Here is a 27,344-nt window from a genome sequence, read left to right as displayed (position 1 = left end):
TATGAGCCATAGAAACCTTTTAGCAGACTGCATTGCGTCGGATGAGGGACAAAAATGAAAAGCATCTCTCTTTTCCTTAGACTCTGGAAGCTGAGAGTATTTTAACAAAAGGATTGCTGTCTCTGAAATTATTTTATAGGTGAGGAAGGCACTAAACAATTCTGACTGTTTTTGTTATGCTAGGATAAATTTGGAGCTTTAAAAAAAATCCCAGTGTCTTCATGGAACAAGAGGTCACACCTCTAAAACACAAGCTCATAAATGCTTACGTTAGAAACCTTGTCTTCTAAGTTTACAATATCATAACACATCTTTTCCTGCTGAAACAGCTGCTTTGTTATGGGCCAAAGTTGATATCCACCAGGAACTTAGCTGACAGTTTCTGGGTTGAAAATAATCACACAAAGGCAAACAGAAAAGGGGGATTCCTTTAGCTCTCAAATCCATTTCAATATAGCCCTCTGAGCACACCACATTTTGCATGGCTGTCCCTCTGCTAACCAACCTCTATTGTTCCAGACACCCTTTTAGAGCTATGTCCATTTTTCAAATAAAGACTCTGAAATCTTATGATACATAAGAATGGTCTCAACAAAAATTATGTATTTCTCTTATTTCCTTTACAGATAGGAATATTTGCATTAAAAGAGGATATTTAAGAATTGATCTGCTCCTGCTATTTATCGCCACATGAAGTCAAACTTCTGTGCGATCACAGTTGACTTTGTTGTAAGTAATTATGTCGTCACAAACAAAGGATTCTGACTTCATATGGGGAAACAGCAGTAGGAGCAGATGAATGTTTAAAACAAAGATCCTGCTTTTTTTGTTTAAGATCCCTACTGAGAGAAGAAAAAAATCCCAGAAGACATGTTACATAGGAAGAATTATTCTGAAGGGTAATTGTTATCAGGGTTTTTCCACGAGGCATCTGTTACTCTTTAAGAGATTCCCTGGGTGGCTGAATCCTCTCCACCAGGATTATAGTCCTTTTCCCCATGGCCGTGACACTGCTCTGTTGACCTTATGAGTTTTTGATGCTGAAATTACACAGATTTAAAATATTTGTGGCCATGCAAAGTACCAGCCTGACTTTTCCCCACTTGTCAGCTAGCTTATCAACAGCCTCCTGAACAAGGAAAAGTATATCATGCTGTCAGGATCTGAATCCTCATTTAATTTCAAGCTACTAGATATCATACACAGAGGAGAAGGGTTTTTCCCCCCCATTTATTTGAGGTGGGCCTCTTCATCCCTTAGAGTCCCAAAGATTTTCTCCACACCTTCTTTAAACCCCCACTGGAACCCATTAATGCTGCCCACTTAGCCAGAAGTTGCTGTTAACATAATGAAAATGCACACTGAAGCCTGGTCTACACTTAAAAGTTTTGCCAGCGTAACTATAGTGATTTGAGTGTGAACAAAATAACAGACACCCCAAACTGACAAAGCGGGGATGGCAAAACCTCCAGTGTAGATGCAGTTATACTGGCAAAAAAGTTTGTTTTCCAGTAAAGCTTACTTTGTTCCAGGACCGGATATCAGTTATGCCGGCGAAAGAACAATTTTGCAGGTATAAGATGCATTTCCACTAGGAGGGCTTGCCAGTGTTGCTATATCATCAACCCTTTCTAGTGTGAATGATGCCTGAATGTACTGCTCTTGCAGAACACCTTCCGAAAGGGAAATTCAGACCTGAAATCAAACTCAGATCTTCTTTAGGGCCATGCAAAATGTTACCACTAGTTCAGTATCAACTGCTGAACTTTTTAATTAAGTTCTTTAGCTTAAAGAGCCTACTATCTGTACTCCATCATACACATCTCTTGGCATATTGCACCCATAATGCAAAACCGAGGATTAAAAATGGTTTTGGAAGGTAGAGAAATAAATGCAGGTACCAAAAGGTGGAGGTAGCCCTGGAATTTGTCCCTGGAACTAAATATTAACTAGACTGCCCTTCCATTTTAGAGAAGAAATTCTTACAAAAAGGAGCCTGTTCTTTTAGCTGATTCAATATCTGATTAACTCACTTTGCCATAGCCGGAGTCTAACTCAACTGTCCATTACGATCTGGAGAATACCAGAGGGATCGAAGAGTTCCAAGTCTGATCAGTCAGAGGATGGGCCAATAAAACCAACAGCAATCCATGCCAACTTCCTGTGGGGAAGAGAAAGAAAGTGATAGGGCTAGGTCATTGAAGCCTTTTTTTCATGGCAGAAACGACTCATGATATTACCTTATGAGGCTGGAGGCTGTTTAATTATTTTTAGATGACTTACTTCTCCATGCTGCTTCTTGTTGCAGTAGAGACAGAGCCAAACAGATACAGGCACAACTCCCATTTATTGCTTACAACAGAGCTGAATTTGTTCCCAGATCTGAAGACCAAACTGCAGACTTGTCCCTTCTCCTTTCTTTTGCTGGAGAAATCACCACCTTTCAGATCTTCTAGGCCTTTAATAGGCTGGAACCTGGCTATCTCAGGGGATGCCTCTCTCTGTGACTGTGACCCTTCAAGATAAATACATTCATCAGCCATGTTGGAGCTTACTTTCTAGGTAAGACTCAAAAATCCCAAGCAAGTGGCTCACTGCTACCAAACGCCCTCATACCAGTTATCCCGCTCATCATGCATCTCACCCCCTTCATAACAAAATGCCACGTTCATATCTCTACTTTAGCTCCTCCATCCTACCGCATGTGCAGTAACTACCCTACAAGGGATTTGGGAGAGGAAACAAAACCCACAACACAACATTCTATCAAGCATACACAACTCTCTTATGAGAGGAAAGGGTCATGGATACCGTCTGATTTTTTTGTGCTCAGACTCAATATTACAAGTCTTCTAATTAGTTTTCTACCATTCTGTGAAGGAAAAACTAACTATCCTTCTCCATACCTCATTACATACTTTTCTTACAAAAGTAATATTTGTAACCGAAAATTCAACCTTACTAATCAGCCTTACTTTTGAATTTCATGCGGGTTTTATTGCGTTCGTATCACAGCCTCCATGTTAACTTTCTGTTTTCCATTTAACTCAAAGACTGTTGAACTCAGTGAGCCATGAGGTAGAACTCTGTCTGCCTTTTTTGATGGTTTTGATGGTTAGACCTGTTAAACCTTCAAGTAATTATTCTGACTCGAACTAATGAGCTAGGTAATTTTTCTCTATATAAGAGTCTCAAATTACAGAGTTCTGGGAAGCAACCTTTAATGCAGTGAAAAGATCACAAAAGTCTAGAAGTTTGTTTAGAAAGGGACTCCCCTCAAGGTTCACTGGCTCAAAATTTTGACTCACCCTAAAAATAATATTTTCTGTTTCAAATACTTAACACACCGACAGTCAAATTTGGAGGTCCTTATTCAGTCAAGCTCCCATTGACTTTTACCTGAGTAATGGATGAGTAAAAAAATGAATAAAGACCTCAGGATTTGCTCACAAAATAGCTACATTTTAATGGGATGATCAAAGTTTGAACTCACTAACTTTGAGGATGGCTGTTGAGAAACTGGGTTTCCCTAATGACATGCTATATGATCATGGAGCGAACCAGCACCTTAGTTTTGTTTTAACAGGGTTACCAAGAAAGTGTAAAATGTGAAAACACACCATTACAGGTTCCAAATGTCCTTGAAAATGCTTAAGTTAACTGTGCATCAACCGTGGATGTTATATTGAGTTATTGGAATGCTGTGTAATTCTCATTTTACGGCAATTTAGAGTTTATAACTGTTTTTTACTCGCATAAATAAAACCTTTTCCATTAATTTTAATAGGAGTCTAAGATGTTTTGTTTTTTAAAATCAGCATCAAGTTGAGAATCATGTCAGAGTAGTCTGCATGTTTGAGATGTATATACAGATATACTCAGTAAGCATTAAATACAAACATTTCACTTGTTTCCTATAATCTCCATCATTGGGATTAAAGGCGAAAAGTCAAGGCACAAAATTCTGCTATTAGTTACCCTGTATAAACCTGGAGTGACTTCAAAAGAGATAAATGACCAGAATCTGATATGGAAAAGTGCTTTGGGTTGGAACATGTTTTTATTTTAAATCTAGCTGTACAATACAAAGAAATAATCGCGCCTCTCAAAATAACAGCAACCAGGTTTTAGAATCTATAAATTCACTGTGTTTTCTATTTCCATAACCTACGCCAACATCACCACAGATCCTGATTCACAAACAAGGTTTCTCTAGAAGCTCCCCAGTGTAGAGACCGCACCACTCTTTAATAATTGTTATTTGTATTATTGTAACCCCTAGGAGACTCATTCATGGACCAGGACCCCATTGTAGTAGGTGCTGCCCAAACACAGAATAAAAAGACAGTCCCTACCCCTAAGAGCTTTAAGTTTTCTACACATTTTCTTCCCTTAACATCTCCTTCCCTTACACACCAAAATGGTAACTACCAAAACAGACAGGGCCAGAATGTCATGTTGTGTACATTGGTGTCACTGCACTAAAGAAAAGTCAATGGAACTATGCCAATTTACACCAGCTAAAGATCTGCCCCCCAGTTTTTACTTTCCCACATTCTCCAAACTTTCGGGGTTCAGACTGAAGGAGATGACTTTCTGCCTCCCTCTGTATTTACTAATGCCCCGATCCTGCAAATATATGAGTTTGATAAAATTAAGGATGTCCCTAAGTGTTTAAAGCAACAGAGAGTCCTGTGGCACCTTGAAGACTAACAGACGTATTGGAGCATAAGCTTTTGTGGGTGAATGCCCACTTCGTCGGATGCATGGAAGTGTTTACAAAGTCAGGACCTAAATTCTTGATGGAAATCCTGGTGAACAAAAAGCCTTAACAATAATAAAATGCTACAGAAATTAAACAAAACGAGCCATGTTGTATTTCTGCAGTGTGCCGTTTTCCTTGATACTCTGCACTTTTTAATCACGGCCTACTATATTTCAACAGAAAATATACAGATGTTTTAAGAATGAAAGATGGAAGATAGATTTAAAAATCTATACATATGTAGATATCAATGATTGCATCTGCTGTGTAAAGCATACATTCAAAGCTGAAGTTAATTCTCATGGCTCAGGCATTATGTTAAAAATACTTCTGGATTTCACGGGCACTTTTTCTAAGAATAATTTGAATAGAATCCTTCTGGCTGTTTTATCAATATTTATTAACAGGATGATTGAACTATTTTCCAATACTGGAAACAAACACTTAATAAAACAAGTGTTTTTATTTAATAAAACAACAAAAAATGAAAAAACCTTGACCGCCACACATTTTGACCTACTGCAGAAAGTGTCTTAACTCATCCCTTAATAACTGTTATAACAGATAATTACTTCCTACGGTAGTATTAAAATATGTATATGTAAGAGTTATAAGAAACAACCATCGCAGAAGTATGTTTTATAGCTAGATCACAGAGAATTCTCTCAGTGCTGATCACACATTCAACTGATTGCTGAAGTACAGATCAATTTAACAGCCCTCATACATACAAGCAGGCCAACATTCTCTTCAAGAATCTCCTCACGACAGACACAAAAGATGAATTATACTAGACAGTGAGGATTTGGTAAATTATGGCCAGTTTTCTTCTGCTTTTCTTCCTTCATTTTAATTCTCATTCATCTTGGCAAAATCTTAGAAAGACTATTAACTAATCTCCTAAAATAACATCACAGCTGACACAACATATTAAATAAACAGTCAGTTAATAACCCAAATAAGCATGCCAGGACCAATAACTCATGTTATTTTTAAATAATAATACATAACAATATCCCCCTCCACAAACTATTAGATTGTGGTTTTATTATTTTCACAGCCACAATGAATAACCGGCAACCCAATAGTTACAGTATTAGACATATGTAAAGTCAAACAGAGATGCGTTTCAAAGGCTTCTTTAGTACATGTTGTTTGAAACATATTAGAGATTAAAACAAGAGAGTAGAAATCCTCAATAATCTAAGTCATTTTTCCATCTTTTTTTGCTTGATTTTCCAATTAATAATGGTATTTCTTTTTAAAACCCTTAAGAGGAAAAAAAAAAATCACACATTGCCTTCTTTTACATCCTCTAAGAGTTTTTAAAAAGAAATACTGTTAATTGGCAAATGAAGGAAAAGAAAATGACAGGAAAATGACTGAGACAAATTGTCCAAGGACAACTTGGATTTCAAAATGTTTTCTCCAACATCATCCTCCCCATGTATTATTATTTGTATAAAGCTTGTAAAAAACTATTACATGGATGTTGTACATCTCTTCGCTCTAGGGCAGGCTCCTGATCTGATCCGCATTTAAAAATCCTGGGTGAACTACTGCTATGCCTGACCCAAGGCCCCCCCATAGTTTTTTAATTAACATCAAAAAGTAGAAAAACAGAGATTTGCCTGGCACTTCGCTAAATTCCTCCTTTTGCTCTGTTCAGCCATTGTGCCCCACTTAAGCGAGAATGTATATGGCTTACTGCACTGTCCCGAAGTATAAAATGAAATGCAATTGCTGCTCAGTGGCATTTACAAGGAAACTGAGGCAGCAGGCCAGTTTTCAATCTCAACCTCAGGTCTGGCAGGCGAGACAGTCAATGCACACAGAATTTTTGCGTCCCTATCAGCAGATTGCCTGGTAGGCAGAAAGTAATACAATTTCACTTTTTCAGACCTGTTTTTGTTGTTACAGACTGCCTGACAATAGGGTTTTCCTAGCTTGCATACTATGGGTCCATCTTAGTCTGGCTAGAATCCTCTCTGAAGGCTTATACCAGATGTCTCTGAGAAAGACAATCCCCCGCAATAATACACCTAGATATTTGTGATTATATAGGCAGAAGGCGGGGATTGAGAGCTTTGTCTCGGATATGACACCACAGGCAATTGGTCTCCTTGAACAATTTAAAATCAGTTGAGATCTGATTCTGGAATGTCTGTCATTTTAACAGATGATCTCAGTCAGAGTTTTAGAGCTCACTGACTCAGTTAATTTGTCATCAGGTGACTGGTAAACTGGAGAAAAAATAAGAGGAGGAAAGGCAAAGAGGTGATTTGATTGTGATGTCACAGTCCCACCATAACAAGCAGCTGTTCATAAGGCAGCACCACAGGGAGAGGGTTTCACTAAACACATTTTCGAGCGTATACCGTACCCAAAGGAAAATTTTCTCACCCACTAAATGTGCTCTCTCTTTCTTATTACTCCAAACTCATGTATTAGGTTTCCCTTCAACCCACTGCCCAGGGAGAAAAACAAAACGTATGAGCAAATCTTGGCATACACAAAAGCAAGGTGAAAAGCAGAGTTTTATAGTTTCATATTTTCAGCCTGCCCTTTTAAAAAAATAGTTGCCAGTTATTTTCAGTCTTTATTTTATCATGAATGCCATATTTTCTCAAAAGAAAAAAAATTGAGAGACAGATATTCAGTTCATGGTGTACTCATTATTCTTAACTAATTAAAATAAACAGACCTCCTTACAATCTTGGTCTGATTACAGATTAACCCATGACTGGCAGGATTACATAGATTTACCTCCTAGGCTAAATCACTTCTGTATCTGTATTACAACTTATAGTTCTTTAAAGCTTAGCTGAACAATTTTTAGTATTTCCTGTTCATTGTATTTTCACAAAATAAATGACTAAATTAAATGTTTAGTGACTTTAAATCTCAACCTCTCCAAAGCTCAAATAAATGACATGCTCAAAAAGATAAAAAAAAAAAAAAAAAAGCAAAAGCCCTACCAAAATTTTACCCAAGCTTCTCCCTCTCAAAACACTTAATACCATTTTCAATCTTAGAAACCTCCCCCCCCCCTCAAAAAATGAAACCATATTCCTCAAATCCTGAACATTAGGAAAGCATGAATACATTTTTCCACACATAAACAACCTTCACTATTCTCCCCAGAGTTAAAAGGCTAGCCAGCACAACCTGCTACTTTTCACTCAACAGTCTGTTTTTATTATCCTTTACAATCGGCCTAAAAACATAATGACCATCTAATTCCATGAAGCTTGAAGACCTGGCAGTCACATTCAATAATAAGTTAATGGTTCCTTTCTACTGAGAAAACCCGTCAGCTGCCAACCTGAAATAGATTTTAAAATATTTTTATTTTATATTAATAGGAATACTGTTTATATTAAATAGCAAAAATATAAAATTAAATAATTCTCAGCATGCTTCCTAGTGGACAAATTTCCACTTCACAAAACCACAACTGCCAACAGGGGAGTCAGCAAAGAAGTCAAGGATTAAGCAGATATCAAAACAAAATTACCCTTTCACCCACAGAGGTGTTCTCTCCAGATGCATTAGTGGGGGAAGTTTGCAACGCTGTTTCCCATGCTATGCCAGTTTTGGGAATTTGAGATCCTATACGATCAGGTGCTGAGCAACTATTCAAAGGTTCTAAGTGTCCTCAGCTTTTTCTGATTTCAACAGGAGCTGAGAGTGCTCAACACATGACAGAATCAGTCCCAAAAGGGGGATAAAAGACTTTAGAACTATTGGTCATATTGACATTTTTCACCAGCACTAAGTTTCCTAATAACAGTAAAATAAATGTTAAGTTTATATATTTCTACGACAACTGTGAATAAGAAGCATTCATACAAGGTTGAAGGCTTGTCACCTGTCAGATGAAGTACCAAAGTTGCTACTTTCCAAGGCCATCCTTCCCCACTAATTAGCCATTTCCAAAGTTTGTACATATTGCAAACGATTCCTGAAGCATTTATATAACTTACACTCATTAAAACAAAATAAACAGAAGTTTTTGCAACTCAGAATTAAGGTCAATGGAAAAATGAGACTGCAGGTCACAAAGACACTGAAAGAATGTTTAGCTGGAAAAATTGTGTCTAATTCAGTTTAATGGAAAGGAATCATGCTTTGTACATCACAAGCCAAACCAACATTCTCGGAGATCAAACATTTCATAAGATTTGAGTACCACTGACAGTATAAGTTTGGCATTAAGAGGATTCTCAGTCTGATGGAGTTATGTTGAGTAAAGTATGTTTACAGTTTGTCAACTAATAGTTTGACTTCATGGGCTTCAGCTAAGCAGTAACAAATTGTGCTTATATAGCACCTTTCACAAGGGCAGACCAAGGTCTAACAAGCAAAGCTCAGTCAATCAGAGTACACAAAAGAAACCAGTGAAATTTGAGTTTGGATTGAAAAACAGAGTTAAACAGACCATGTCAAACTTCCACAGGCAATGAATTCCAAATTCAAGAGGTGCAGTAGCAGCTGGGAAGCATGGCATCTCAAATACTTCGATATAAAGCTGGGAGCTGTCAGGAAGCCAGTAGTGCAAGAGATCTCAGAGGGCAACCATGCATATAGGAAGGCAGCAGGTCAGTCAGGCAGCATAAAGAGAGCTATACTGTTGTATCATCTTTAAAGTTAATGTTGTGATGATGAATTTAATGGGCAACCAATGCAGTGACCAAGTAGAAGAGTAATGTTCCGTCAAGTCAGAACGTGTGTGTGAAAAACAGACAGGTCCTTCCGCCACCACATTAACTCAGGCTTGAAATGTGCTGGGTAACCATAGGGTTCACAGTTTTGTTAAAATGCCTTCACAATTTCACTTCCCCCACAGCAGGAGAGTCCCAGCTTCACTAGAACCTCTCTTCCCCAATGAGTCTGCAGCAATGGGAGGGGAAGGAAACTTTGCCTTCTGAGTAGATACCTCAACTCGTGAGCCAATGAGGCCAGCTACTGGGAGTTAAAGCAAGAGGTTTGAGGGAACCTTCAGAACTGCTATAATGGCTCAAGGGGAAGGGGTGAAACAGACATCTCCAGGGAACAATATGGCAAACAAGGGTGACAGAAGAGACCCTTCTAGAGGAAGGGGGCGGGGAGCAAAGAAAACTCACAAGGGAAGGAAAGCAGCTAAGCACCTTGCCTCAAGTCAAAGTCCTAAAGGGGAGGGAGCAATAGACCACCAAAAGCTGGAGTGGGCAAAATGAGGCTGAAAAGGGAAAGAGACTATATAAGGAACAGGAGAGCAGAGACAGACAAGAGGTGATGAGTTCCCCATAAAATCTGGGGGGGGTCAGAGAATATCTGAGCAACAGTGAATTGCTTATGTTTGGGTTGAGTATTATAGATGCATTTTTTAGCTATCAATCTAATTATCTCAGTCCAATAGAATGGCAATCAAAATCATTCAAATAATGCTTCTCTCTAAATTCTTTTCTTATTCCCCCTCTACCTCTGCATTAGGAAAAGTGGGGGGTTCAGAAAGAAGAGCACCCCTCAAAGATAAAAATAAATCAGAGCCCAATATCTGCTAATCAAGAGCCACAAAGGGCAAAGCAGGAGACCAGGTGAAGGAGAGAGAGGCTAAGTAAGCCCGCTGCCATCCATATTCCCAGGTTGCGCTGAACTCAGCCAGGGACCGGAGGAAGCTGGGCCACCTGGAAACACTATCCCACAGTCTGCAAACCCCTGATTTATACAACAGTGAAGAATGTGTTTTGAAGCAGACAACCAATCAAAATTCAGTTAATCTATCATTAAATACTTCTCTGGCTCACATTAAGTTAACCACAGTTTCCAAAATAGAACATCTCATTTTTCACTGTTCATGAATCAGTAAAAAACCCCTAAATATCCCACAAAAACAACAAGGAGTCCGGTGGCACCTTAAAGACTAACAGATTTATTTGGGCATAAGCTTTCGTGCCACTGGACTCCTTGTTGTTTTTGTGGATACAGACTAAAACGGCTACCCCCTGATAAATATCCCACAGCAGCTAGTGTTGCCCAGTCATGGAGATATTTTTGGTGTTGACACATTTCCAAGAGGACTGAATGGATTCCACCTGTTCTATCTAATGTATAACTAAATCTCTAAGTGCTATTATATGTCTGCCACCTTCAGGAAGAGATGGTTGCTATTCTGGGGAGAAAAAAAAATGTACAGGGCCTAGTCCTATAAAGTGCTCAGCCTCCTTTGACGTCTATGGATGTTGAAGGGTCTGTTTCAAGAGATTGGCAACATACACTATTCTATACTGAAAGCTGTGTTGGCATTTCCATTGTGAACTCTTATTTTCCAATTCTTATTTTGTCTGAAACTCATCAAACATCCCTCAGAATGGTTTTGTTGAAAGCTCATTTCTAAACATTATTGGAATGTAGAACATCACAACCACAGTAAATAAAAACACCCAAAATGCTGTGGGCATTAAGAAGCAGGCCACTAGCCTCTCAGCTAAATTTGTGGTCTAGAAAGGAAAAGAAAAAAAAATATATAGAAATCAAATAGGCATTGGATTCAATTCCTTATTCATCAGCTTTCAATTGCCTGGCATTTTTAACCAAAATTAAATGAAGAGGTAGAGAAGATTAAAAAAATTAAAGCCATCAATTTATATAGACAGCACTCAGTAATACTTAAACTAAGAAACAAAGGACGTGCCTCGCACAAGAAAAGGTTTTCAGACTCGGGAGTCAGGACCATGCTTGGTGCTAGTAACAAAAATACACCAAATAAAATTAACACTTTCATTCAAGACATTTCTATTGCCAAAATGGCTATATTATTATTTAAAACATTCATTCTGAGCCTATTAGAGTAAATAGGATTATCTGAATCAGTAGATATTACTCAAGTGAATGATGGTTGCAGGATCTAACCTTTTTACTTTCTAGACTATCAAGTAAGGAGAACAAAGCTTAACAGTCACATCAATATTTGGGGAGGGGGAGGCGGCTTTGAGCCAATATAGTTTAATTGAGTGGGAACATATTGAAAAACCACAATCAAATACTACTGAACGTGTTTAAATTGTAAGCAGCTTCATGTAATAGAACTCTGAAACCTTCCAACAAAGTAAAAGGTCAAAACTACAACTGTCTCTTTAGATTGAAAAGTAATGTATCAAACAAGCCAAAAAATACTAACAAGCAAAAGGATACTCCACACGAGTTTGATCTCCCCATGTTTGGAGGCACAGATGAATCTGAGAGATTCATGACCCGATACACAAACTGAGGGTACAATAATCGAGGGAAGTAGCATTTCAAAGATCTTTGTAAGAACTGAAAAAAGAAATGACGTTTTCCTTATGTGCAGCACCAAATCAATTCCTCTTAAAGCAGCAAATCATAGATTGATGAAGAAAAAAAACAACAACTGTAATTTAGTCCAGCTGCCAACCACCAGAAACATGTTAAAGGACAAACTACAACACAGGTTAAATTTGAAACTCTGACACTGAAACAGAATAAATTTAAGTGCCATGCAAAGAAGAGCTAGATTTATATTAAAAAAAAAAAAAAAAAAAACACACCAACAAATGAAGCCAAAAATCTTATCTACCAAGACAGATTTATATTAAAGGAAAAAGGTGTAGCAAAGCAAATACACATTAGAGAAAGTGTAAATTATTTTGTTCTTAAGCCCACGCAGGCTAACATATAATAATGTAAAAGGTTTATTTACCCAAGAGCTGTGTATGAAAAATGATTTGTTCTCATAACCACAGTTCAATATGACAGATTTTGCTCTAATTAGAAGTCAACCACAAATGCCATGTAATTCCCTTAAAACACACTAACCTTGTTATAATTCAATTGGAGTATGTTAAGTGTGCAATAGTATAATGTGAAATTCTAACCAAGTTATTTTTAAATTCTATTCTTATTAAGTAAACTTGGTTGCAGAACCAGTGTCAAGAAGCCAACCAGTTCATATCACATTTATGGCAATAATGAAAGCATCAGTATAAAATACACTTTAAAAAAAGGGGGGGGGGGGAGAGAACACATCTATTATGAGTCTATTGGAACTGAGAGAGGAGAATATGGGATCAGAGCCACTGATCCTTCTTAGGCGTCTGGGGAACAAAGCAGTTAGTGGGACAGAAACACAAACCAGCACTGACTGCTCTTCCTTTCTCAAGACATTCATTTAATATTTCTGACCAAATGGCACTTCTCTGTCAGGTCATCTGCATACCCACTTACAAAGGCTGCAAGAATGCTTCCCCCACCCCCTTTTTTTAAATTTAAATAAAAGCCTTGAATACATCTTCTGAGGCTTTCCCTTTCATAGTATGCACAAGAGAGGAGAGAGAATGCAACTGTAGGACAGTATTTCTTAATCAGATCTAATGCCACCCACTGAAACTGAATGGGAGAATCTGATTGCAAGGCAGCACTTCTTGATCAAGTGTACGGATCTGCCTTTCAAAGTGAATAAGGCTGTGGTCACCATTTTTTAATTGGCTCAGCTGATACCCTATACAAGTTCTAAATGGAAGAACACAGCTGTGGCCTATAATTCTTGACTTGATCTTCCACAGAAAAGACTGAAAGAACACAAATGCACTAAAGCATTTACCCTATTAAATCAGTTCTTCTTTCAAAATATTCACTGGATTCACCATGAGAATGCTTTATTTCTTATTCACATGATAAAGTGTTCAGTGTAAAAGCTTTCACTGCTCACACCATAAAGAGGCAAGACGTCTGCTTTTGCTCAGGTGTTCTTGGCTTCCTAACATCACAATCTGAATTTCAATTGACAATATCTTAAACTGTACTATTTATATATTTTTTTAAATATTCACCAACATCTCATGGAGGACGTTACGGTTAAGGCATTTATTTTAAAAAGAAACGTCCCCCCTTAATTCCTACAGTATAAAATTGTCTAGATATCTTACATGATTTTTAAAAATTCCACCCAAAGAAATACTTTTTTGTGGTGCTGACAGTGGTTTTTCTCTTTGAAATGAAAAAATCATGCTTCACCAGAAAAAAAGTGTTTGTTATGATTTGTATGTTATACAAGAAAAATTTCAAGTGAAAAAACTCATACTATTCCTGAGATAACAGCATCTAATATATCAATTTTCTTTCTCTGTATATGGAAACACTCTTGAATTATACAAGCAGGGTAGTGTGGGACACAGGAGCTTCTGCAGAGAAATAAAAGATATTGGAAAATGCTTCTGCCATTTCAGGGGTGAAAATGACAGATTTCTCCCTGAATCGCATAATAATTACCTAATTAATGAAACCCATCTAGTAGGCTTTCTTAAAAATGTCTTGACTGCGAGAGGTGCCCCTAACAAGTATTCCATTTTCTCAAAGATTTCACACTCTGATCTTTGGCTGCCAATATACTGTAGGTGTTACAGTTAATGTATACTCATTACCATGCTGTGAACAAAAACTGATGAACAACACTTATCACAAAGCAGTGAGTTTTCTCCACACAGAGGAGGTAAAACAAAGAGGGATACTAATCACATGTTCACATTTTGCCAAAAATGTATGATTTTCTCAAAAGAAACAGTAACTGAGTGCAATGCAGTAAAATATATTTGATTTTGCATTTTGATATATACTGCATGGTGATGTTAAAACATCATGACTGCACAAAGAGCTCACCATAGGCAATCTGAAAATTATCACAGGGTGACAGTGTCAAAAGTAGGGAGCTTGACATTAAACCTACCACCTTTGTTTCAGTTTCTATTGCACATAGTAGTTGCCTCATCTTTTTCTCAGGTTTTCAATATCTTGCCTGATCTCCATTTTTCTATATTTCAATACTGCCAACTCACATGAATGAAGCAAGCAAATACAGCTGCATTTTGTAGATTGTCTTTCCTACAAATCATACACAACACAGTACATGACATATACATATCCATGCATTGGGGCATGGGGGCACACCAGTAACTGCAAAGGAACCGAAAGCCCCATATTTGCTCAGAGTAGTTACCCAGCTGAATTTGAAAAGTGAAGATTTTATCTAAATTGCAGCTCTAATTTTGCGACTACCAACAGATTTTTCTGGATAAGCATGAGGTCAGTTTAACCCCCCCCCCCCCCGCCCCCCCAAAAAAACTGCACTTTTGTTCTCATCAATCTTGACATCCTCTCTTTATTTTCAAACCTAAGACCTTTCAAATCTTTCTCTTCTCTCCCTCTGATGTCACACATCCTTTATATCTGGACCACAGATCATTCAGATGATCCACTACCCCAGACCTGGGAATTTTCTACATACCACTGTGGTAAGTTAGATAATTCTTGGATGTGCTAACTCCCACAAGAATAACATGACCCAAAGGACATCAGAAAGTCCTGGATCTCCCTACATAAACAATAAAACCCTCTCCTGCCCTTCTCCTCCTCTTTCTCCCACCCCTACTTCTCCATGCCCGCTCTCTTTGTTCCAATCTCCATGCACCAAATAATTTCAAAACAAATATAAAATTTTGCATTTGGGAAAATGTTTCCATGCCTCCTCCTAATCCCCTCTATGGCACTGACTACACTGGCGATGTTTCTATGATACCACTTGTGTCCCATTATGCCAACACACTGGATGTGCACTGTAGTTCATATTGCAAAGTGCCTTGTGTTTGGCACAAGGCACTTTCCAAAATGAGTTTTCAAATACAAAAAGAATTAATTTCATCACAGGGAGCCCAGAACTCTCCACTGTACAAGCCATGGAATCTATTGGCAGAGCCTGAAAATTCTACTTCCTTATGGCAAGTAAGTCACAATGTTGCCAACTGTCATGATATTTGGTGTGGGTTTTTTTTTTTTTTTTTTTTAAGTCTCAGCTCCTGGAAGCATGTGATTAGATGAGAACGCTCAACTTCCATTTTTAAAAAAGTTTCTAGCCCTCGTGACTGGAGACAAGACCTTGAAAATGTTATCCAAATTCACCTAAAGGCACAAAAAACAGAACATCTTGGGGGTTTCTGTCTCTTTCTTTCTTTTCTTCTTTTTTTAAATCATGATTTTTAAGCCAATCTCATTTTTGAAGGGCTAACAATACTGATTTTACCAAGCTGCAGTAGAATTTTGTCTGTTTTCACCCCTGGTATTTTGAACCCAGACAGCAACAATGAAACTGACAAGAATCAGGTCTATTTCACTCTGTGGCTGCTTGTGAAAGCTATGAACCACAGCAGAGGCAGGCACTGGAGATATTCACTGGGGCAGATGATCAATGACAGAAGTAGTGAGAGGTCTGTCTCCTCAACAGTCAGGAAGTTCCAGAGGGAAGCAGATTAAAGACTTGTCTACATGCAGAGGTTTTTATGGGGTTTGTTTTTTTCTAATTAAAATGATGTGCATCAACACAATGCAATCCCTTCTTGCAAATTAACTGGCCAATTATTATGAAGTAGATAATCCACTCTGAAAGTGGAGTAAATTCATTGCAAAATGAGTAAGGTTTGTGTGGACACATTTGCAGTTACTTGGCAGTCCTCCAACTGGTATCCTATGCTGCATCGTTTCATCCTAAGACTGACCAGCAAGGAGAGGGATGTGGGAGGTGTTTCAAATTTTATCAGAACATCTAGTAGACCAAGAGAGAGCGCTTCTGAGCAGGGTTCAGAGACAGCAACCTAACAGAAATCCCAGCACCCTCCCCTTTCCTTCCATCTGGCAAGTGAGGGTTATTTTCTGACCTGGGCATAAAGAGTGGGGCCACTCATCTTTCATCTTATATCTTAGGCTGGCATTGTTTAGTCCTCTCTGACTAGGAGACATCTGGTAATATTTCCAAGCACTAGTGTGGGTGGCTGGGTGGGAATAAATGATTGGAAAAGTTACAAAAAAGAAATGAGGAACTGAGAAATTTCTGTGGTTGGGAAGAAGAAAGAAAAGAGAAAATATAAGTGAGAAGAGAGTGAATAGAATGTGGGGACAGTGACATAAATAATGGGGTGTGATTAGAAAGGAGGGAAAAGTGACAGATTTGTGAAAAAAGAAAAGATACACAATAATCTGTTACAGAAAAGAAAATGGAGGAAAACAAAGAAGGGTAAAGAGATGTAACAAAGATAAGGGATGTTATAAGTTACGTTTTAAAATGTATTAACTAGAAAGATGATTGACAATGTTAGAATTATATACCATACACAACTGTTTTATTTATTTAAATTGCCCAGAAGCATGGCTTCAAAATCATGGCACTGTGTGTGGAAGAGAGGGGAAGAAACATGGCAACATGGCACTTTTCACCCCAGATGGCTCCTGAATTAATAAAACAACATTGGTTAAACTTTTCAAGCTCCTGAATACATGTGTCTGCCCTTCCCTCTCAGCAGCTTTTCCTGCAACTATACCGGAGTACCAGATGTTTCCACACAGGGAAAACGCTCCTATGTTGACGGGAGAGCTTCTCCCATCGGCATAGTTAATCCACCACTGCAAGAGGTGGTAGCTATTTTGACAGGAGAAGCTCTCCCGCTGACTGCACTGGTGGCTAGGTCGGTATGCCTCTGTCGCTCGTGGGTGTGGATTTTTCACACCTCTGAGCGACATAATTATACTGACGTAAGTCTGTAGTGCAGACCTGGCCACAGACATGTTAGAAGAACTATTAAAAAGTGTAAACTGCTAGTTAGCCAAATGGATGCCAAAAAGATACGGTCACTGTCAGAGTAGGGTTGCAAATAGATCCATATTCTACCCTTCGTATTATAACTGGCCTCACTTTTCAGATTTGGGATATATATTCTTATGTTCTGCAGTTGGAATGCAAGAAAAAAAACTTCTCTTCTATCACTTCTCCTCTCCAAGTTATCCAACTTGCTGCCAACATCCCCTCTCTTTTCTGCTGCTCCAAATCTGACTATTACCATCTCAAATCCCTTTGCTGGCTTCTCAACATCTATTTCAAGGTTCTTCTCTTCCACATAAAATGCAAGATTCTTCTCTCTAAGGCATGCCACTGCCTAAATCTCTACCCTCATCTCTCCCTATGCCCCCTCCATCCAAGTGTTACTCCTATTTGGTCCGTTTTTCTCCACTCACTCCCAACAATAAGGTGCTTTCTATACCACCACTTATGCCTAGAACAGTCTGGGTATAAACATGTGAGGTTTCCTCACTCTCCTACTTCAAAACACTCTTTACAGCCCATGTTTTAAATGCAGTTCAATTACAATAAACCATTCTTCTCTTGGGAATCAGCTCCACGCTCAAACTGGGGAGGATTGAATACACCTCTCTGATATAGGTACCGATTTGTTCCTGGATAATCTTGATGTTAGGTTTGCCAATCTTCCAGGTAGCCTGGAAGTGAGGGGTGGGGTGGAGGCAGCCAAGGTGATGCTGGCACAGGCTTCTGGCAGGTGCCCAGCGTAGGAACTCACTGATTTAGGCTCCAGATCCAAAAAGGTAACATAGGGGGCATCCCGAGGGGATCTCTTTAAGGGATAGGGGCAACACTTTTAACCCCCTGGGGCCAAATGCAAACCAGGGGCTGGGACACTAGCCCACCAATGTGCTTAATGGCACTGCTGGCTGGGGTCAAGGCCCCCTCTCACCTCAACCCTCAAAAAGGGGAGGAATGGGTTTTTTTTCCCCCTCCCCCAAGGAAAGAGTTTTATTTCTTTTTTTATTCAAAAAATTTTTTTTGAGTGAAAGGGGTTTGGAGTTTGGCTCATGCAGTAACTGGGGTCAATACCTCCAAGATGTGAAGGTCTCTTTCCTTGTTCGCCCACCCAGCAAAAGCTAGGAGCTAAGCAGCTGTGACATGTGCTCCTACCACCTGGCCTCTCCCCGCCATCTCCAAATGTGGCAGCTACAGAACAGAGGATGCGGGGGGCTCCCAGGGTTTGAAAGCCCGGGTTAGGAAGTTTTGGATGCAGGCACTCCAGGGTGGGAAGGAACAAACGATGCTTGCTGGGGGCACACCAGGCTGCTTGTGATTTATACAAGTTTTGTGTGACACAATACATTTTTCTAAGTGAAAATTGAAACATACAGGACCAGCCCCAACACCCAAAGACCAGTCCTCAGAGCAGCTGTCTTTGCCACAGAGTCTCTTTCACTTAGAGTCCTCTCCTCTAGCCCAGAGTCATGGTATTCAAAGTGTTAAGCTTTTTGGAAACTGTACTGGGTGGCGGGGGGTGCCAGTCGTGCCAGGCACGTGATCAGAGCTCCAGGGAGGACAGCTCATTCTGCCCCTGTGGACTAGGCACCCTGAGTTCTGCGTTGTTCCAGACCACAGTGAAGAGGCTAACGATGGCCAGCAACACCATCACCATTATTACGGAGCATATGGTGCACATTGTGCCTGGTACCCGTCTTGTAGTCGCTGTCATGGAGGATGAGCATGCCAAGGCAAGCCAGCGGGTTCAGGGGTATGCAGAATGTTAGTGGGCAGGTAGAGGTGCCCAGAGAACCTCCTATTGCAATGACTGGCTCCCCCTGTGGTGGGAGCACCCCAAGAATTGGCAAAGTATCAATGGGATGCAAGTGACTGCACTGTGCTATCCTCAATGGGAACCTTGGCTGTAATTTGACTAATAAAGTTGCAGCCTGGATAAAACCCATGCCACGTATCCTTGCCTTCTTCCGCGCAGGAAGCAGACCAATAAACCACTCTTTTCTACTCCATTTCTGTGTTGTATCTCTAATTTAGCACTGAACCAGTTTGTGCCTTTAGGATGTAAGCAAGTCACCGCCCTAACTGTCAATTTCCATCTGTATAATTACGATGATAGTATTTCCCAGATCAAGGGATGTAAAGTGCTATATAAGACCTAAGGATTTTTATTACATACACTATGTGCACATTTATACAACACAATCAGTACATTTAAGTCTTTAAATATACTAGGATTTGTTTTTAAAAAATGTATTCATTTGTGTTTAATCAGTTGAAATTTTACATCACTGCCCATCCCTTTCCAAAACAATAAATCTTTTAAGTTTTTATACTAATAAGGGAGATCTTCCATTCACTGAAATAAGGGGGGAAGCATACCACAATCAAATTAACAGGCTGTTCATAGTGGCTAAGTGTTTAGGAGGGTGAACTGTTAATTACCTTGTGTGTCAACAATAGGGCAGTTAAGACGAAACTCTCTCAGAGGGTTTGTGTGTCTGGGCTTGTTTTTCCCCTAAAGAAAAACTTGATATTCAGACTGATAGTCACAGTGTGTGCTACATCAAGTTAAAAAGAGAGCAGTAGTTCCACACACAGGTGCACATCCTCCAGCCCTGAAACTGCACCCTAAATCTTCCTTTCTGCAGTGAAGCATAAGGAGCTGTGCTCTTCAGCTTGCATGGCATGAATCCTCTGCACAGGCTCCCACAATCCTACTTTTCCCTCCTCAAGCAGCAGCATTCTATTGACTGATTCTGCTGCATTAAGGGTTTTCCATACCTGGAAGAACAGGAGGCCATAATTTGGTCCCATAATAGGATCTTTTTATTATATGATCCACAAAATATATATGCAATACTAAATGCTATACATGCATATTGAAGGTTATATAGAAAAGTGCATTCAAATGCAAGAAAATTTTAAATTTTCATGAATTCTTGAAAGGTGCACTTGATAAATTTACCAACCAATAAAGATTAGCAACTAGGCTAAAATAGTATCAGATAGGATGGTTTATTATATTTATAAATAATGTGAGGCACCGAAATCCTACAGCAATTAACAATGTAGGTAAATACATTTCAACATAGTTACCGAGTTTTACTGGAGCAACAGTAGTTCCTTTTCATTATACTGTACTTCCTGAATATTCACATTGCTCATTGTTGCATGTATGCCTTACAATAAGGTCTTTCATGGCAAGATGATAGAAATGGTCAGAGCTAAGGTTGCTGTGGAAACTTGATCTCTGAAGTTCCTGATTTTTGTGCAATTAAAGCCTTATCCTTACTGTCACTTTAACATACTTGGTGGCTTTAAAAAAAAAATCTGTATAAATGTCCTTTTTATAATGCATTTCAATAAATATTGTCAGAAGATACGTTTGCATTTATTTTAATGACTGGTCCTCAAAAAGGGCGTTTCTCCAAACTTTCTAAAACACTATTTCACTTAGGGGCCCCAAGAATAATCACGAGGGATTTCAACTCAAAAGGCAGTAATTCAGGAAAGTCATAAACCACTAAGAATGACGTAAATCAGAAATGGGAGATCCATCCTTTATACCATCTTATGCCAACGCAGATTTATTTCTCACAGCATATTCTTAAATGTTTTGCTTCAACCATGACTAATAAAAACAGCTAATGATTAAGTGAATTCTGGCAAGGAAAAAAAAAAAGAAAAGAGTTGCAAAGCCTGATGTGGACAGGACAGAATACTGAAAGGATTCCAAGTGAGCAAACATCAAATGAAGGATTATCCTTATTTGTGAGGAATCCATTGCAGCAAGAAATTGAACCAGAGACCTTCACATCCAGAAGCAGAAGGGCTTCATATTGAACTAAATGAGAATCTTCTTTTTCTGTCAGTAGTAGTCCTATGGCTATGATTAATAATATGGTGCACAAAAGATACACGTTTCAAAGACTTCTCTTTGAGGTCCCCAGTCCAAGTATTAACCAGGCCAAGCCTTGCAGGCCAGATCAGATGAGGCATATTCAAACCTTATCAGTTCTTAAAAACAGCCAGCAAATGTCTTGTCAACCACAACATCCTGTAGCACTTATAATTTGAGTCATCCCAGAAATCACAGTGAAAGATAGCTTAATTATTGCAAAAATTAATTCTCAGATGCACACCTGCTAAATAAATTAGTTTGTTAAATTATCAGTTTTAACATTTTATAAATTATTATTTGAAAATTTAAAAGAGCTATTGTCATGCAGAATTCACTCTGAGTCAAAGGGGAAAACTCTTTATAAATGAATGAATGAAACTTGTATGAGGCCAAGAAATATCTACAGATCTGAAAAACTGTCAGTTCCAAACCACCCCTTTTCCACTTGTGAAATCAGCTAGAATTGTTAGTGAGAATAACTGCAAAAACAAGCATCTGCCTTGGGAACATTTGGAATGTCATACTTTGGTGCATGCTTAAGTCAGAGAAAAGCTATACATTGTGAGTGGTCAGCAGAGGATTTTCAAATATTCACATCTTTTTATTTCAAAACATTTTTTTTAAAACAAGCACAAATTTGCATTTCTCATTCAGAGAGGTCAAGGTTTAAAACAAAGCCATTTCTTTGTTACCTGAGCACGAAAACAGATTCTGAAAAAAATTTCAACTGATGAAATATTTCGCTCCTGATTCGCACAAACAGTTTACTCAGAACTGAAATACAGGCTTTTATGAAAAAAAAAAAATGTATAAACTCCCTTTTAGGGTGAAACCAAGTACAAGAAATTTAAATACAACAAATATTTTGAGCAATGTAAGTGAACGAAAATAAGGGTTCGATACACGTGTGTCATTTCCACTTTTATTGTGTTGCTACAGTTATACGAGTCCTTTCAAACAAAGATGCTCAGAATATGACTGCGCAACTGAGAGAACTAAAAAAGTAATATTTCATATTTAACTGCGCCATAGGATCCACCTGTCAAGAGTTCAACTGGACTCAACCACATGATATGGGACAGAATCATACTTGTGAAATCTGCAGTCTCAGAAAGCAGAAACCGAAAGTCTACTAACAAATGGTAATAAAGCACGTGGAACATTACCAGCCGACAGATTCCAGTTCTTCAGCTTTCAATTTATAGTATGCACCAAAACTTTGAAACTAAAAGTATGAAGCAAAATGACCCAGATAAATAGAGCCTGGTTACCTACTAGATACCAAATCCTCCTTCAGTTTAGCTCAAAAAAATCAACTGCGCTGTAAATATTATATAATAAATATTTAAAAACAACAACAAAGCAATGTGTTGAAGATGCCATTGTCAAATAAGTTACAGCAAGCTCCAAGTATAGCTAGTTATCTTAGACATACACCAACAGAGATCAAGTACAAGACACCAGGGCCAAATTATCCACTAGCTTAAACAGGCTGCTTATTCTATTGACTTCAGTTAAGTAATACCCACTTATGCCAAAGGTGAATTTGGCCAACTGTATTTACACAAACTGAAGGATCTTCATATTCATGATTTCATCCATCCACCAACTTATCTGCTCTAATTCCTTCTGCACCCCCTCCCAATATCCACTACCCCTTTCATCTTTTTCCTACCCCTATCCTCTAGTCTTATTCATGCTGTTCCCTTCTCTTGAAGCAGCGTCTCAGATTTCATCCACCAAGAGCCTTCTTTTCCCATCCAAATATCACTTTAAACTTGTTTCTTCCAGAAATCCTTGTAAGCTTATTGTCCATTCCAATCATCCCTCTTTACCATCCTTAACCTAACGTGTGGTCCCCAGTTTTTGCCTAGTATTTCTATGGGGCCGATCTGTATTTCCTTAAGAAAAACTTCCTTTGAAGTCAGTTAGAGTTTTGTCTAAGTAAGGAAAAAGTAGTGCACATCAAACCTCTTCACTTCAAGCTCTTCAGGGGCCAGAAAGCAACTTAATCTATATTCCGTGAAGCAGCACTATGCAAAAAGGACAGATCTTGCAAACCCACTTCAGGGGTTTGCGGAATCCAGCTCTAACCGATTATTAAAACAAAACACAGCTTTTTTTTTTTTTTTACGTTCATCTATATAATCCAAACCAAGCTGACACTCCTTAATGAGAACTCTGAATTCTTTCATAAACAAACATTTCTTAAGATTAGTTATTATTTCTTTCAGGAACACAAATTAGCATGTTTGCATTTCCAATGCATTATAGAACACTATATAGCAAATATCTATTTCTCAAAATGAGCAGCTTTTCGAAGAGCTACTCATGTTTGTGTATGCAAATATATACATAAATACACTGATACATGCATTTAGAGAGACACAGATTTTAGCAGACAATGTGTTTATTCCTACAAGGCAGACAACATATAAATGTTTTCAGATCTATCCTTGTGAACAAAACAATAAATCTGGGATTTTCTAAATCAGATGAAAGAGAGGGGGACCAGAAATAATCTAAAAAAACCCCTTCCTTTTCATATCACAAACTTTTAGAAATTGGACTTGTAACTTCAAATTCACTTATAAGAGCACTAAGCTTCTTGCATTCCCAATAATTATGTATTCTTAGAGTCTTTTTAAAAGTACTCCAGAAACTAAGCATAATTTGAGTTTACTTTTCTTTATTGACAGGGGGGAAAAGAGTACATGTTTGTGGGAGGAGCACTCAAGCTGCTGCCAGTTCTCCAGGTTGCAATTATGTTTTAAATTCAATTTAAATGTGGGTCTGGCTTCTCAAGACTGACAGTAACAATCAAAAGAACTAAAAGGAGATGCCTATATTTCTGCCCCTCTGTTATTAATTTCTATTTCTCTCTCTCTGCAATGCTTTTGGATAATATTGTTTGTATCAAAGAAGCTAAATCAAATAGTATGTATTTCTCTTTGTTAAAAACCTGTCAATAAACACTCATTCCTCCAACCTCAACTTCTTCCCCCCACCATCACTAATGCTTGCTCCTCCCAAATAAAACAAAACAGATGGAAACTTCAAACGAAGTGAACAAAAGAGATTTTTTTCCCCTCTTTTCTAGAAGATAGCTGGAAGAAGAAAAGATTTTGTGTTCCATCCTGTAACATTTACTCAAGCACAGTGACTTCAATGGGACATGTGAGTAAGGATTACTCATGGGAGCTAGGGCTGCAGGTCTCTAGTAGGTCATCTAGTCCATCCCCCTAACACTATTGAAATATTTCCCTTAGTATGCGTATAGTGGGGCTTTGGATAAAATTGGAGTTAATCATTTTATTTATAAAGAAGCACCCAACACACTCTCTGCCACTGCTCTGGTTAGAGAGAGGGGGAGCTTGTGTGTCATACATTTAAAATGAACTTTAAATGTTGTTATAAAGCTATATGAATTTGTTATTTACAAAGCATCACCCTCACAGCCACTATGTTCAAACATAAGTATCTACACAACTTAACTCCTGTTCTCCTTAAACTCAGAAGTCACACAGACTTCAATGGTTCTACTGGTGTCAGTAAGGGAAGAAGGATTTAAGGAACAGTTGTTACACCATTATGGCCCAATTCTGGGAGGGACCTGGCCTCTTCAGTTAGTTCTTGTTCCAACTCTCTACCCAGCAACCCACTATTCCTCTCTATATTGCCCGTCCAATCACCGAGGGCCCCAACCACTGCTCAACCACCATTCTAGCCTCTCCGTTGATCCAGCCTCCACTCATCATCCCTTGCTCCCAGACCTACCTTTCCCTTTCAACACTTGCCAGAGCCTCCCTTAGAACATCTGTGCCCAGGTCCCACTCACCTCCAGCACCTACACCTTCTAGTTTTCAGCCCATCTCAGCTCTCTCAACCACACCTGTCCTCACTCCTTGAGCTCTTCCTCCAGCTCCCTGAGCCCCATCTCCAGTCACATGTACCACTTCGGGGCTGAACCTCACCCTAGCCCCCAAAGGGCAGTAAACTCTCCCTTGGCCTCCATCAGCAGCTTCCCCCCAACCTCACAATGTAGGGGGTGACACCCCCAGCCTCCTTGTCCCCACTTGCTACTGTGGGCATGAAAGCCCCTTTAGCCCCTACCTGGGGGGCATGTGAACCCCACATGGAGATGAACACTTTCAGCTCTCCCCCTCCCCCGTCACTCTGGGAATAAACCCGCCTGATCCCCCCCATTGAGCAATGATGCACTTCCCCCTCCAAACTAGGGATTAAATCCATAAGCCCCCTCCCCCTCCAAGCCTCCCCACAGGGGGGTGAAGCCCCCTCACACCTCACCTCCCAAACTGGGGTTAATCCCCCAAGCCCCTCCTGTACCCAGCCCCCCATGGGGAGTTAGACCCCACCAGCCTCCCCACAGGGGGGTGAAGCCCCCTCACACCTCACCTCCCAAACTGGGGGTTAACCCCCCAAACCTCTCCTGTACCCAGCCCCCCATGGGGAGTTAGACCCCACCAGCCTCCCCACAGGGGGGTGAAGCCCCCTCACACCTCACCTCCCAAACTGGGGGTTAACCCCCCAAACCTCTCCTGTACCCAGCCCCCCATGGGGAGTTAGACCCCACCAGCCTCCCCACAGGGGGGTGAAGCCCCCTCACACCTCACCTCCCAAACTGGGGGTTAACCCCCCAAACCTCTCCTGTACCCAGCCCCCCATGGGGAGTTAGACCCCACCAGCCTCCCCACAGGGGGGTGAAGCCCCCTCACACCTCACCTCCCAAACTGGGGGTTAACCCCCCAAGCCCCTCCTGTACCCAGCCCTCCACAGGGGGATGAAGCCCCTTCACACCCCACCCCGGGGGGTTAGACGCCCCGTACCCAGCCCCTGCGGGGAGGTGAAGCCCTCCAGACCTCCACCTATATGGGGGGCTCACACCCCCAGTTTGGGGTTGAACCCCTTCTCCCCAGCTCCCCTCGGGGGGGGTGAAGCCCCCTCCCCCGGGGGGGTCAGAGCCCCCCTCCCCCACCAACCCCTTTATTTACCGCCATCATCAGCACGCGCGAGCTGTCACCGAGCGCGAGACACCCCAACCGGGGCCGGCCCCGCCCCCTCCCCGCCCATTGGCCGCCAGCCCCGCCCCGCCCCCCGACGCCATTGGCCGGAAAGCACGCCACACACTCCATCCTCCCCGCCCTTCGCTAGCGCTGTACGCCCCATTCACCGACACCACTTACGCCATCTCCGCAAGGCTCTCGTGAGCGGCCCTGCGGGGTTCTTCGGCGCTTTACGCCCGTGACCGAGCACAGCGGAAACTTTCCTTTATTTTACGCCATTTACGCTGCCCAGACCGCGAACTTTTTACTAGTGTGCGTGAATTGCGCAGGCTTTGCCGATGAATTCTCCGCGGCTTTACGTTGCTTGCGTTGCTCGAGATTTCGAACGCGGGACTAGCTTACGGCGCTTGCGTAGCCGGCCGGGGGCAGGCTCTTCAGTGGCTTAGGGCAATTGCGCTGCGGAATGGGAGGGGGAGAAAGGCGGAGGGGCGGGGACTCCATAGCCCCACCCCGGGACGGTGACGTTGCCGGGCTTTGTGAATCGCAGGCTGAAGTTTGGTTGAGTCACACGAGGGTAAATAAGGATGTTTCAGAGACAAAGAGACTCTTAAAGGGGCAGGAGCGCCTGGTGCGACACCCCCCCGCGCTCAGAGGGGCCCAGGCTGCAGGGAGCTGAGCTCCCCTCCCCCTCACTGCAGCAGCACAGGGTCCAAGCTGGGGCCATGGCCACATGAGGCATGCCACCATGCATGGCCAGGTCCCACACCACCATTGCACGGGGACATATCACATCCAACACCACCAGTGCACGGGGACACTGCCACGGGTCTGGCTCAGGTGGTGCCGATTGCACGGGGCCACAGCAGACACCACCATTGCATGGGGACATGGCCATGTCAGGCAGGGCCACTGCTACAGGACCACATCTGGCCCCATCATTGCACAGGAACATTGCCATGGGGCCACATAATCCGCTGCCACACCACAAAGGCCACCACCGCTGCCCAGGTCACTGCC

At 40.6% G+C, this 27,344-nt stretch overlaps 1 protein-coding gene across 3 annotated transcripts in view; it reads right to left on the bottom strand.

Moving 5' to 3' along the window:
- USP49 (ubiquitin specific peptidase 49) overlaps positions 1–26,368 on the bottom strand; it is a 53,485-nt gene extending 27,117 nt beyond the window's left edge. For 2 of the 3 annotated variants that reach the window (XM_054024885.1, XM_054024887.1), the window contains exons 1-2: positions 2,284–2,441; positions 2,034–2,161 (exon numbers count right to left, since the gene is read on the bottom strand). The gene's annotated coding sequence lies outside the window, so the exon portion shown is untranslated. Of the gene's footprint in view, positions 1–2,033; positions 2,162–2,283; positions 2,442–26,315 lie in introns of those variants that run through there. The other variant, XM_054024886.1, reaches the window with a different exon arrangement.
- Positions 26,369–27,344: the final 976 nt, after the last annotated feature.

This window comes from Malaclemys terrapin, chromosome 4, assembly GCF_027887155.1.
Source record: "Malaclemys terrapin pileata isolate rMalTer1 chromosome 4, rMalTer1.hap1, whole genome shotgun sequence".
Taxonomy (NCBI): Eukaryota; Metazoa; Chordata; order Testudines; family Emydidae; genus Malaclemys; species Malaclemys terrapin.
This window is presented reverse-complemented; position numbering and strand designations above follow the sequence as displayed.